Source organism: Triticum dicoccoides, chromosome 3B (genome assembly GCF_002162155.2).
Source record: "Triticum dicoccoides isolate Atlit2015 ecotype Zavitan chromosome 3B, WEW_v2.0, whole genome shotgun sequence".
Lineage (NCBI taxonomy): Eukaryota > Viridiplantae > Streptophyta > Magnoliopsida > Poales > Poaceae > Triticum > Triticum dicoccoides.
In genome coordinates this window covers 86,707,064-86,718,912 of record NC_041385.1, presented here as the reverse complement: position 1 = coordinate 86,718,912, position 11,849 = coordinate 86,707,064, and the positions used below count along the sequence as shown (strand labels likewise).

The window sequence follows — 11,849 nt, the reverse complement described above, 5'->3', positions numbered from 1 at the left end:
CCGTGTCCAAAATTGTCTGGCCGATTCGTCTGGCTGCTGAATTATGTGCCTTAGGTCATCTGCATCTGGTGGTCGCACGTACGTGCCTTGGAAGTTATCGAGGAATGCAGCTTCCAGGTCCTCCCAACTCCCAATTGACTCTGCTGGCAAACTGTTAAGTCAGTGCCGGGCTGGTCCTTTAAGTTTGAGTGGGAGATATTTGATGGCGTGGAGATCGTCTCCGCGGGCCATGTGGATGTGGAGGAGATAGTCCTCGATCCAGACCGCGGGGTCTGTTGTGCCATCATAAGATTCAATATTGACGGGTTTAAACCCTTCTGGGATTTGATGACCCATTACCTCATCTGTGAAGCACAGTGGGTGTGCTGCGCCTCTGTACTGGGCGATATTGCGACGGAGCTCAAAATAGCTTTGTCTGTTGTGTTCGGCCCGGTCGGACTTACTGTGTCCGGGGTGACGGTGATCGTCACGTATCGTGGGGCGCCCACGTGATCCATAGATCGATCTTGATTGTCTTGCCTTATCCTCCAATATGTCTCGCAGGTCCGGAGTGTTCCCCTATGGCCTTGTGCTTTTCGAGCGATGCCGGGGTACGGGTCTTGTGAAGGGCCTTGAGGCCTCTCTGTCGCGACCACGGGGTGGTCGATCAGCCGTATTGTCTCCTGGTGAAGCGGGATCATATGCCTCCACCTCTAATCGAGGGAGCAGCTTACGTTTGGGGTAGCTTTTGGAGGGGCGTTCGAGTTCATGCTCTTCGGCCGCGAGGACTTCGGTCCATCTGACGGCTAGCAGATCTTGATCAGCTCTAAGCTGCTGCTGCTTTTTCTTGAGGTTGTTTGCTGTGGCCATAAGCCTGCGTTTGAAACGCTCATGTTCGACGGGATCCTCAGGTATGACGAATTCGTCGTCGTTGAGGCTTGCCTCGTCTCCGGAGGGAGGCATATAGTCCTCTACCTCTTCTTCGGCCGCTCTCTCATGAGGGCTGAAGTCCCCCTCCTCCTGTGCTGGATCTTGCTGGAGTGGATTGTCTTCGGCGCTATCCGGTGTATTATTGTGTCTGGTGCCGGAATCCTCATTCTTGCTATGGCGGGATTTAGAGCGGCGTCGCTGACGCCGGCGCTTGGGCTGTTTCTTGGAGGGGTCATCCTCCGCTATTCCTTCGCCGTTCCCATCCTTTGGGATATCCACCATGTATATGTCGTATGAAGAGGTGGCTTTCCAGTGCCCGGTGGGCGCTGGTTCTTGGTCGTCTCCGGCATTGTCGTCCATACCGTCGATGTCCTCAGAGTCGTAATCTAGCATGTCGGTTAGGTCGTCGACAGTGGCTACCAAGTGGGTGGTGGGTGGGCTCTGAATTTCTTCGTCGTCCGCATCCCAACCGTCCTGGCCGCAGTCCGGCCAGGCCTCTCCTGATAACGAGAGGTACTTTAGCGAACTCAAGATGTCGCCAAAAGGTGAGTGTTGAAAGATGTCCGCCGCGGTGAACTCCATGATCGGTGCCCAATCGGATTCGACTGGAGGGGGCGCGGGAGGTCCGGAGTCCGGCAAGGAGTCCGGCACCTCGGAGTCACGGGCTTCATGGGGGACAAGATCGGTGTTCGGTTCTATCGCCGTAGAGGTTGCAGCCCCCGAGGTGGTCTCTAGCCATCCATCCTTGGTCTGCGCAGCCGGCTCCGAGTCGAAGATCGGAGCGGGCTCGAGTGCGGCCTCCAGGGTACTGTCCGGCTGCAGAGCTAAATCATGCCCATCGTGACAGTACGGCACGCTCGGCTGTGGCTTGAATCCGTTGAGGATCAAGTCCCCGCGGATGTCAGCCATGAAGTTCAAACTTCCAAATCTGACCTGACGGCCAGGGGCGTAGCCTTCGATCTGCTCCAGCTGGACAAGCGAATTGGCCCGCAGTGCAAAGCCGCCGAATACGAAGATCTGTTCGGGGAGGAAGGTCTCACCCTGGACTGCATCGTCGTTGATGATCGAAGAAGCCATCGAGCCTATCGGTGACGACACAGAGGAACTCTCAATGAAAGCACCAATGTCGGTGTCAAAACCGGCGGATCTCGGGTAGGGGGTCCCGAACTATGCGTCTAGGCGGATGGTAACAGGAAACGAGGGACACGATGTTTTTACCCAGGTTCGGGCCCTCTTGATGGAGGTAAAACCCTACGTCCTGCTTGATTAATATTGATAATGTGGGTTACAAGAGTAGATCTACCACGAGATCAAGGAGGCTAAACCCTAGAAGCTAGCCTATGGTACGATTGTTGTTCATCCTATGGACTAAGGCCATCCGGTTTATATAGACACCGGAGAGGGCTAGGGTTACACAGAGTCGGTTACAATGGTAGGAGATCTACATATCCGTATCGCCAAGCTTGCCTTCCACGCTAAGGAAAGTCCCATCCGGACACGGGACGAAGTCTTCAATCTTGTATCTTCATAGTCTTGGAGTCTGGCCGATGATGGTAGTTCGGCTATCCGGACACCCCCTAGTCCGGAACTCCCTCAATGATCATCATGAAAGAAGTCGTCGATGAGAAGGGGATGTTCCACCACGGCCTTATATTGCGAGCTGACGTCCGAACTCGCATATGCATGCAATGTCATGACCTCACGCCGTTCAAGAAGTTAGGGTCCATCCTCGATGATATGGAAGGTTGGAACTTGTAGTGATTTACGATGCCGATGATGATGATATGTGTCGGTTGAACTTGTATACTTTCTGTAGCGATGAAACTTTGTGATGTCTACGGTCCCTGCCGAACTTGCCTAATGCTACTTTGTTAGTTTGGGTACGATGACCTATGTACCTCTAGTTAATTAGTTTGCGTACTATATGTTGCATCTAGTTGCTAACCCTTTCTTTTTCGCATTGCTCTAGTATATTTTGTTGCATATGATTGTACATTCTCTTGATGAAGATGCATCTCTAACAGGTACCTAGCTTCTTGATGGCGAAGAAGCAGTGCTATGTCGTGTAGAAAGGGAAGGTTCCGGGGGTGTACGACGAGTGGCCTGCGTGTCAGGCGCAAATGAATGGGGTCTCGGGCGCCAGCCATAAAGGCTTCAAAAGCAGACAAGAAGCAGAAGCTAGTTACTCGAGGTTCATGCTAGGGCGAGAAAGGACTCGTAACAGCCGCCTCATGTACAGCATAGTTCCGCTCTCACTCATAGTGATAGCTCTTCTCGCGTATATCATTGTTTAGATGGATGACGATGTAGTTGCAAGTATTCGAGACCTGTATCGCTGTTTTCAAAATGATGATTAAAGACCACTTTCTGTTCGATGATGATTATGATGATGACCACCTTGTATCGCTATGTATGTGTATGATATGCTAGAGATTATTGTATAAAGCCCAAAACAAAATTCAGCAGCACAAAATGTGGATTTTTTTTCAAAAACTAATAATAGTAGCGTGGGGTATGGCATTAGAAGCAGCGAGCTGTTAGCAGTAGCGCTCTTTGCACAAGGGCGCTGCAGCTCTTATCAGCAGCGCGTGTTTCAGACAAACGCTGCTGCTATCCCTAGTTAGCAGTAGCGCTGGTCAGGCCGCGCTACTAATAAGTAGCTGTAGCGCCGTATCAGTAGCGTGGTCACCCGCGCTACTAATAAGCATATAACCCGCGCTACTGCTAGGCTTTTTCCGAGTAGTGTCACAGGGCATGTGAGGATCAAGAAGCTGCTACTTAGGCTCGCCGATCTACGGACATCCTCAGTTCAGCCAGTAGCCACTCTTCTAGCAACAGAGGTGGACCATCAATGTTCAGATAAACTAGCAGAAAAATGCAAAAATCTAATGGTTTGCAATAGTCTTTTCTTTATCATAATATCATCTGCCAGTTATTCCTATTTTGTCAGATAAACATGGTAGAATTACCATGGCTGTATTTTATTGCTATAATATCTAGAGTGATCCAGTGTACTTTGTTGCCCACAAGAAGATGAAACCTTGAGTGTTGAAGATAAATCGGTTGTTGCCATGGAAATTTTCCATACCTTTTGTCAACCGTTTGGGCTTACTTGAACATGATCTGTTCTATAGGCTCGTACCGCTGCATCATTTACCAACAAGGAGGCAAGCACTTCAGTCTGCTTGATGCATTCTGTCTCTGGGCCAGAGCGTGATTAACAGCCAGGATTTTCCTGATGGGGCAATCCGATGGCTGTAGAGGATCGTTCCTGCCTGGCTCTCACGCCTGTGTCAGGTGGCCCAGAGGTTGTCTGACAGACTGTTCGCACATGAACACGTCACCGTGTACCTCCAATGCCGAGGGTGATGCACCGCAGCTCACGTCCAAGGAGACCCGTCCGGAAGCGCGGTACGCAAGCAATTCGACGGGTGCTTTTCTGGACCCGAAACCCAACACGCCCAGGAGGGACCCCGTCAGGGCGCGAGACGGCTATGGGCTGCCCTAGGTCAACCTGATCGCCCCTAGGGCCTCGAGGTTCGCCGCCCTGCAATGAAGAAGAACGAACGAAGAACGAGGAAGAAGAAGAACAAGGAAGAGAGATAAAAGTAAAGGTAAAAAGTAGTAGATGATTTGTTCGATTGTGTGTTGTTGTTCAATGGGCCGTCACCCTTTAGGTACATAAGAGGTGGTTGGACTTCCCGTGCAAGGAAAAGTCTTGGATTCACATCCAAAACCCTAGTCAAATTCGGATCGGTTTTGTCCGAACTTTCCAAAATTGTTCGGTTTAAACTGGCTGCACCTTCCGGATAATTTTTGAGGTGATAAACGACCTCGGATAAAAACGATCCCAAAAGCAATCTTGACCGTTTCGACGATACGAACAACTCTCATGTTGAATATTTTTTTATCAGATGTCATCTTAAGGGTCAAAGCAGTCACGCAAAACATATGTTCCCTCGCGCTACCCATCAGACATGCGTCTGGTGGGGCGCGCCACAACTCGGCTCGTGACAGGACTGTACTCCGATTGCTCTAACTTTTGCATATGAATTTGGATTTGGGCGATTTTTATATCAAAATCGATCGTTTCGACGAGACGAAGACAATCTATGTAGGTCAGTTTTCCATTTGAGGTCGTCTTGGGGGCTTAATAGGCCAAACTGTACTCTGAATATAAGATCTTAGTATTTTGAGCATAGTTTCGGCCATCGAGAGGAAATCGGACGGCGATGGCCCAAACTTTAAAGATGTTCACGTTGATAATACGGAACTTTTTTATGTAGACCACTTCTCCATTTGAGGTCATCTTAATTAAGTTCTTGACCATGTTAAAATTGGGTGTCAACAAGGACAAAAAATTATGATTAGATATTTGTTGTATATGAAATTGTGAGAGCAACATGATTGTAAAAACAACACATGCACTTTACACGGGCATCTTGCAGGGGAGAGGCGTGCCGCCGCTCCTTCTGCCTGCAAGTAATATACTTACGCGAGATTTATTTGTACAGTTTAGGCTTGCTCTGCTTTATGAATGGACACTTTTTCTGTTGTAGTTATATTGTTGTGCCTTATATTTTTAACCACTAGCATGTAACTGTCACGCTCGCTAAACTAAGCCGCGGTAACAAATATGATAGCATGTTTAGTGTGCACAATCCCAACCACTAGTGCTGATATACATGTACCTTTGTTGCTGAATCAGTTCAAAATGTGGTTGAACAAACAAATAGCTAAACATGGTGGAGACTTACCCTTTTGTTGTATGTAGGTTGTGATTGCTTTATATCTATAAAGCGGAGAAAAAACAAGAATGGCGTTTTGGAGGCCGAGATCCATGGAGGCTTTTATTTTTGAAAAATTCAAATTCAAACATTTATGACTCAAAAAATTCTGAAAAATATATGTGTGTATGTAAGGACGTAACCCATATGTGTGTAAAATTTCATGATGAAATACGTTAAAATGCGACCTATACAAAAAAGACAAATTCATGACCTGATAGGATTAATAGTATCATGGTTAAACAGCCATAGATTTGTCTTTATTTGCACAACCCTCGTTTCAACGTTTCTTGCCTTAAAAATTTACACACAAGTGTGTTATGGCGTCATGTATATCCGTACTTTTTTCAGAACTCTTTGAAATGTAAAAATATGAATTTTGATAAAATTTGAATCTGGAGGCCTTCGGTGAGCTCGGTCACCAAAGGCAATTTCCGAGAAAAAACAGACTAGATCTCCCCTCCATTACTTTGCAAGTTCAGATTAAATTCCCAACAGCGCCCGGCCGGACGGGCCCCTGAAAATTTGTCTACCCGTGGATGCAGGCCTTGAATGCGTCCATGTGCGCCGGGTCGATCGACACGGAGGCTTGCACCTCGCCATCTCGCCGGCCGCCGACGAGCACCATCTCGCCGTCGTGGTTCATGGATACCAGCTCCACGCGCGCGGGCTTGCCGAACCCGAAGTCAGCCGCCTCGTAGGCCCTGAATCGAGGGCTCGCCGCCACGTTCGTCAGCCGCTGAAACGGCAGCCGCATCAGCTTCTGCATCCACCCCTTGTCCGTCCCGGACAGCGGCGCCGCCTCCATCTCCGCCACCGCGGCCTGCACAGCCCGCGCCGCGCGGAGGATGCCCGCCTGGCCGAGGAGATCCGCCGCGTCGGCGCAGCTCGCCAGGCACGCGCGCACGCAGTTGCCGAGGTAAGCCTCGCTCACATGCGGGTCGAGGCGGGAGCGCAGGTCGGCGAGGAACACCAGGTACGTGTCGTCCCCGGCGCCGAGCCCCTTGGAACGAACGAACGCCGTCCAGCTCAGCGCCGCCAGCGCCACGAACGTCGACACCGGTTTCAGCTTGGGCGCGTCGCCACCGGCGGCGGCAGCCTCGGCGGAGGCGAGGTCGTCGATCCGCCGCCTAAGCGACTGGATGTCGTCGGTGCCGAGGTAGAACGTCCGGCGCGCCAGCAGGAACCGCTGGCTGAAGTCGTGCTGTCCTCTCACCTGCGAGGATGTATGTCAATGTCTTTTCCTGGTAAACAAATCACAAGGCTTGATGGTCACGAATTCAGGATTCTTTCATTCATGGCTCTGAAAATTGTTCCGCGCAATGCAGTTTCGTCATCTATGTTGGAGCCTCGGAGGTGGAAAGCATACGGTTCGCATGGTGCACTTTGGTTGACGTAGCAAGCAGAAGTTGACAAAGCTACGGACGGAGTGGAGGTAGACGGAGCTGCAACAAGTACTGTCCACAAATAATAGCAATATATACTCCAGTAGATAAGATTATACGAGTAGTATGTTTAATTACCTCTGGGAGATTGGGCCCGACGGTCTTTAGCATCTCGCGGGCGAGCTCGTCGGCGTTCGCGTGATGGATGACGTCGCGGCTGTAGTGTGGCGGGCCGAGGACCTTGGTGACTGGGGAGCCCTCACGGGAAGCGGAAGACCATGCCTCCATGAATCGCCACACGGCGCGTCCGTCGGCAACGGCGTGGTGCACGGACAGGCCGACCGCCAGGCCGGCGCTTAGACGAGTAGCCTGTACTGACAGCACGGGCGCCGGGAGCACCCGGGCATCCAGCTCCGGCACGAGGCTCAGGAATGCGAGGATGTCGTGCGCCTCGTCGCCAGCTAGACGCCGCACATCCATGTCGCCCTCGGCGGCTCGGCCTCGAGGAAGGCGACCCCGGCGTTGGTGCAGTCCACGAAGGCGTCCCCGGTCTCCACCTCGTACTCCAGCGTCCCCGCCAGGGGGAGGTAGTGCGCCAGCGTGTCCGCGAGAGCGCGCTTGAGTCGCTCGACCACCGCCTGGAACTGGAAGCCGTCGCCGCCGTCCTCCCCAAGCTGGTACAGGAACACCCGCTGGATCGGAGGCAGCACGACCCACAACGAATCAAGGAAGGAAAGTTTCAGGCGTTCCCCGCGCTGCCCCTCCCCGAGCATCGACGGCGCAACCCAGGAAACGGCGACAGCCCGCACGGCCGCGGCCTTTGCGGCGGCGTCTGAGCTTGCCTCGTCCATCCCGATCTGCCGGCACCGCACTTACTGGTTGTTTGCTGGAGAGCCAGAGGGGTAGGAAACGACTCATAGATCATAGATGCGCCGCGCGCTTATAGCGGTGGCGGGCGTCTTCTTGCGCAAGCTGGACCTACGATGAGAACTTCCCAAACTGGATGATACGGCGTTATGCATGATATGCGGTGGCGCGGTGGAATGGAATACATATCGGTTGTATACACTAGAAGAACACCCGTGCGTTGTAACGGGGCCACATTAAATTTAAGAGTTCAATATCAATTATGTTAATATTACATTTAATATTCTCATACATATCAAGTGACATTGGCGACCTTTTTACCATCAAATTCTCACACACACTCTCTCCCTCCCTCCTCCTCATTCTCTCTCCCCCTCTCCCTCTCTCTCTCTCTCTAACACACACATATCCATCTTATTGGGTACGGGACCATAATCCATCTATTTCACATGCACACGCGCTAGTGCATAACAATATGGATTATAAAACAGGTTCAAGGTAGTAACAAGGATTCTTCTCATGCATTAATAAACAAATGTTCTGCACTGAAGACAAGATAAACAATTCCCAAAGTGCATCAGAGCATCACAGAACATTACTGGCAAAATAAATGCACGATGTACCGGAACTGCTCGGATGAACCGGAACAGAGCCAACATATATCATCCTAGACAAACGCAACATCAACCATTTACCTTGGTACTTTAGGGACCGACAGGAGGATGCATGTAGAAGCGCTTATTGCCTGTGAATCCACAGTCAGAGAGAGAAATTGGAACCCATTCCCATCACCAACTGATAAAAAAAGCATGTAAGAAAATTGATATCGGGCCAACTTGGATCTTCGGTGATTGTCCGCCGGTATGGAGAATTTAGGAGGGTAGGTGCAGGGAGTGGCCTTGTGGATGATGGATGGAGGCACGGAGGGATGTGGTCACCGGAAGGTCGAAAGCGAAGACGGTCGGGCACGTTAGGTGGAGCCGGTGGTGCGCGACAACCGGAGGCGGCCCAATCGTAGGCGGGAATCGATGATAGCCTCGGTCCATCTCTCGACGCAGCGAAGATAGAGAGGGCGGCACTGCCGGTGCTCGAGGCCGCCTCTCGGCACCATCTACATCGAGGGGAAAGAGAGGCGAGAAAGCGATAGGGTGATGCGGGGCTAGGGATTGCGGAGGAGGGTGGGGGTGTGCGATTTGAATGGATGGTTCTCTCCACCATTTTCTTGTACGTGGCGGTGGAGACGGCGGCGTCCAGCCATGCAGGCGAGGCATGGGTCGAGCCGGGCACACGGCGAGGCGCAGTAGCAGAGGCGGGGGCGATTTTTTGCTACTGAGATGCATGGTGTGGGATTGATCGTTCATGTTCTCTTTTCCTTTTTAACGGGAGATGGATGCGATTTTTTCACGAGGGGAGAGATGCGACCATGTACAGATTTCATAATAAATTAATTAGGTCCATAACGGGAATTGTTTACAATGCGTTAAGATTTACGTGTTAGTTTTCTTAATAAAGAAATGCACTGATGTAGGGATCGATTGATTCGGGTAAGGAAAGATAGATTCGTGATCTTTTGTATGCTAGGAAATTAGTGGTTTGCAAGGAAAGAGTGGAGAGAAAAAGAACCAATGCGACCACATATAGATTCCCTACTAAATTAATTAGGTCCATAACGGGATTTGTTTACAATGCGTTAAGATTTACGTGTTAGTTTTCTTAATAAAGAAATGCACTGATGTAGGGCGCGATTGGTTCGGGTAAGGAAAGATAGATTCGTGAGCTTTTGTATGTTAGGAAATTATTGGTTTGCAAGGAAAGAGTGGAGAGAAAAAGAACCAGTGGAGGTGGGAGGAGGACAAAAATAAACCGTACGAGGCTACCAACTGCTCCATTACGAGTAGAGATTGTTTGTGAAAATAACGTGCCACGACGACTTAGCGAGCGGATCCCCTTAAAAAAGACATAGCGAGCAGATTCCCTTAAAACTGGTAGGAATGGATACAATTGATGACGTTGATAAATAGTGGTGAATGTTGGCCTAATTTACTATCATCATGCATGGAAACGAATCATCAAGAAAAAGAATACTTCCTATTACTACACTCATAGGAAGCTTCCTAATCTCTGCTACCAAACAATTTCTGCCCAAACAAGGAAGGAAAGTTATGGACGTGATTCGAAAGGAAACAAACGTTATGAAGATTAATTAATTTAGATTTGATCTTTAGAGATTGATTGTGATTGATTCTTTTACATAAAGACATTACTAAATAATTTGCGTCAGTATGGAAAGTTCTGATCCGTTCAGTTTTTTTCGTTGTGTGAGAGGGTGAAATGGAAATAAACCGATGAAGTGGGGGAGGCGACGAAAAAAATCTACGACGGTTAACCTACGGAAAAAAACGGACGAAAGTAGTGGGACGAAAAAAACCCTGAAAGCGAGACTACCAACTGCTCCATTAGAAGTAGAGATACACATTCCTGACATAACCAAGCCACCCACCGTGGCGGCAGGCGTTACGCATGCATGCAACTCTGCTTATTACTCCATCCGTCCAAAAATACTTACAATCAAAATGGATAAAAGGGATGTATCTAGATATACAAGTATTTTCGGATGGAGGGAGTACTTTAAAAGATACTCACTCCATTTTTTATCTTTACAGCCCCTCAAACGCCAGCAAACGCATCCGGACACGTTTGGGGACTGTGATCACTCACGTCTAAAATTTATTCCTCTGCATCGGTATACCTCATCCTAGAAAGAAACCTTAGATCCATATAAAAGCATACAAATGATATAATCCATGTACTATGTAGATAAACTACACGCTCTTATGTAATGCCAACATTTCTACTCCCTCCATTCCAAAATTTTTGTTTTAAATTTATCTAGATAGAGAAGCATCTAACACTAAAACGTGACAAGATACATCCGTATTTAGACAAATCAAAGACAAGAATTTTGGTACGGAGGGAGTATAAAATAACATAACATAAGAGGTTTTTAACAATACACGGTCTTATGGAATGAATGGAGTAGATACCAGCTGGTTCATGGCCGGAGAGTACAAGGATCGCTTGGAAAAGACAGCCTGCTTTTATTCATTACGGACGATAAAATGGACAGCTAGCGTGGCTCATTAGAAGGTTCCTACGTGCGGTGGACAAATGTGTGTGTGCCTATGAATGCTTCTATATGAAACGACCCCAGAGATGGGTGACTGATACGGCCGGTACGGTGCTTTGGTCAGAGATTACGTCAATCATCGGGACATGACAGAGAGTAGTCCAACAATAGAGAAATGAGGTTGAAAGAAAAGCTTTTTACATCTTCAACAAAGTCCTAACTTCAACAGATGATGTATATTTGGTGATGTAAAATTCCTACTCCAACAGATGATGCATTTCAAGATGTAAAACTAGTCGGCAAAAGCGTCAGCAGACGAGCGCCGAGAGTCGGTAGGAGCGTCGACAGACAGAGCGACGGCAGTAAGTGAGCCGGCGGACGAGCGGCGAGAGTCGGGAGGTCAAATGCGGTGGCGGGAACTCGAATGGCCGGCTGCGCAGCTGGGAATCGAGCGGCAGATTGGTCGTGGCGGGGCGACGGCCGTTCGGTGCGGGGAGGTCAAGTCTGGAGGCGGAAAGTGGCGGCGACATGGCAGCGAGTTGATACGTCTCCATCGTATCTACTTTTCCAAACTCTTTTGCCTTGTTATGGATTCTAATTTGCATGATTTGAATGGAACTAACCCGGATTGACGTTGTTTTCAGCAGAATTGCCATGATGTTATTTTTGTGCAGAAATAAAAGTTCTCGGATTGACCTAAAACTTTACGGATATTATTTTTGGAATAAATAAAAAATATTGGTGAAAGAATCAACAGAAGGGGACCCACACCTT

At 49.3% G+C, this 11,849-nt stretch overlaps 1 non-coding gene and 1 pseudogene across 1 annotated transcript; one reads left to right on the top strand and one right to left on the bottom strand.

The window, feature by feature from the left end:
* Positions 1 to 4,011: 4,011 nt before the first annotated feature.
* On the top strand, positions 4,012 to 4,232 carry LOC119283060. The gene has a single exon (XR_005139015.1). It is a non-coding gene; the product is annotated as a small nucleolar RNA U3 (small nucleolar RNA).
* Positions 4,233 to 6,029: 1,797 nt separating this feature from the next.
* On the bottom strand, positions 6,030 to 8,100 carry LOC119280878 (annotated as a pseudogene).
* Positions 8,101 to 11,849: the final 3,749 nt, after the last annotated feature.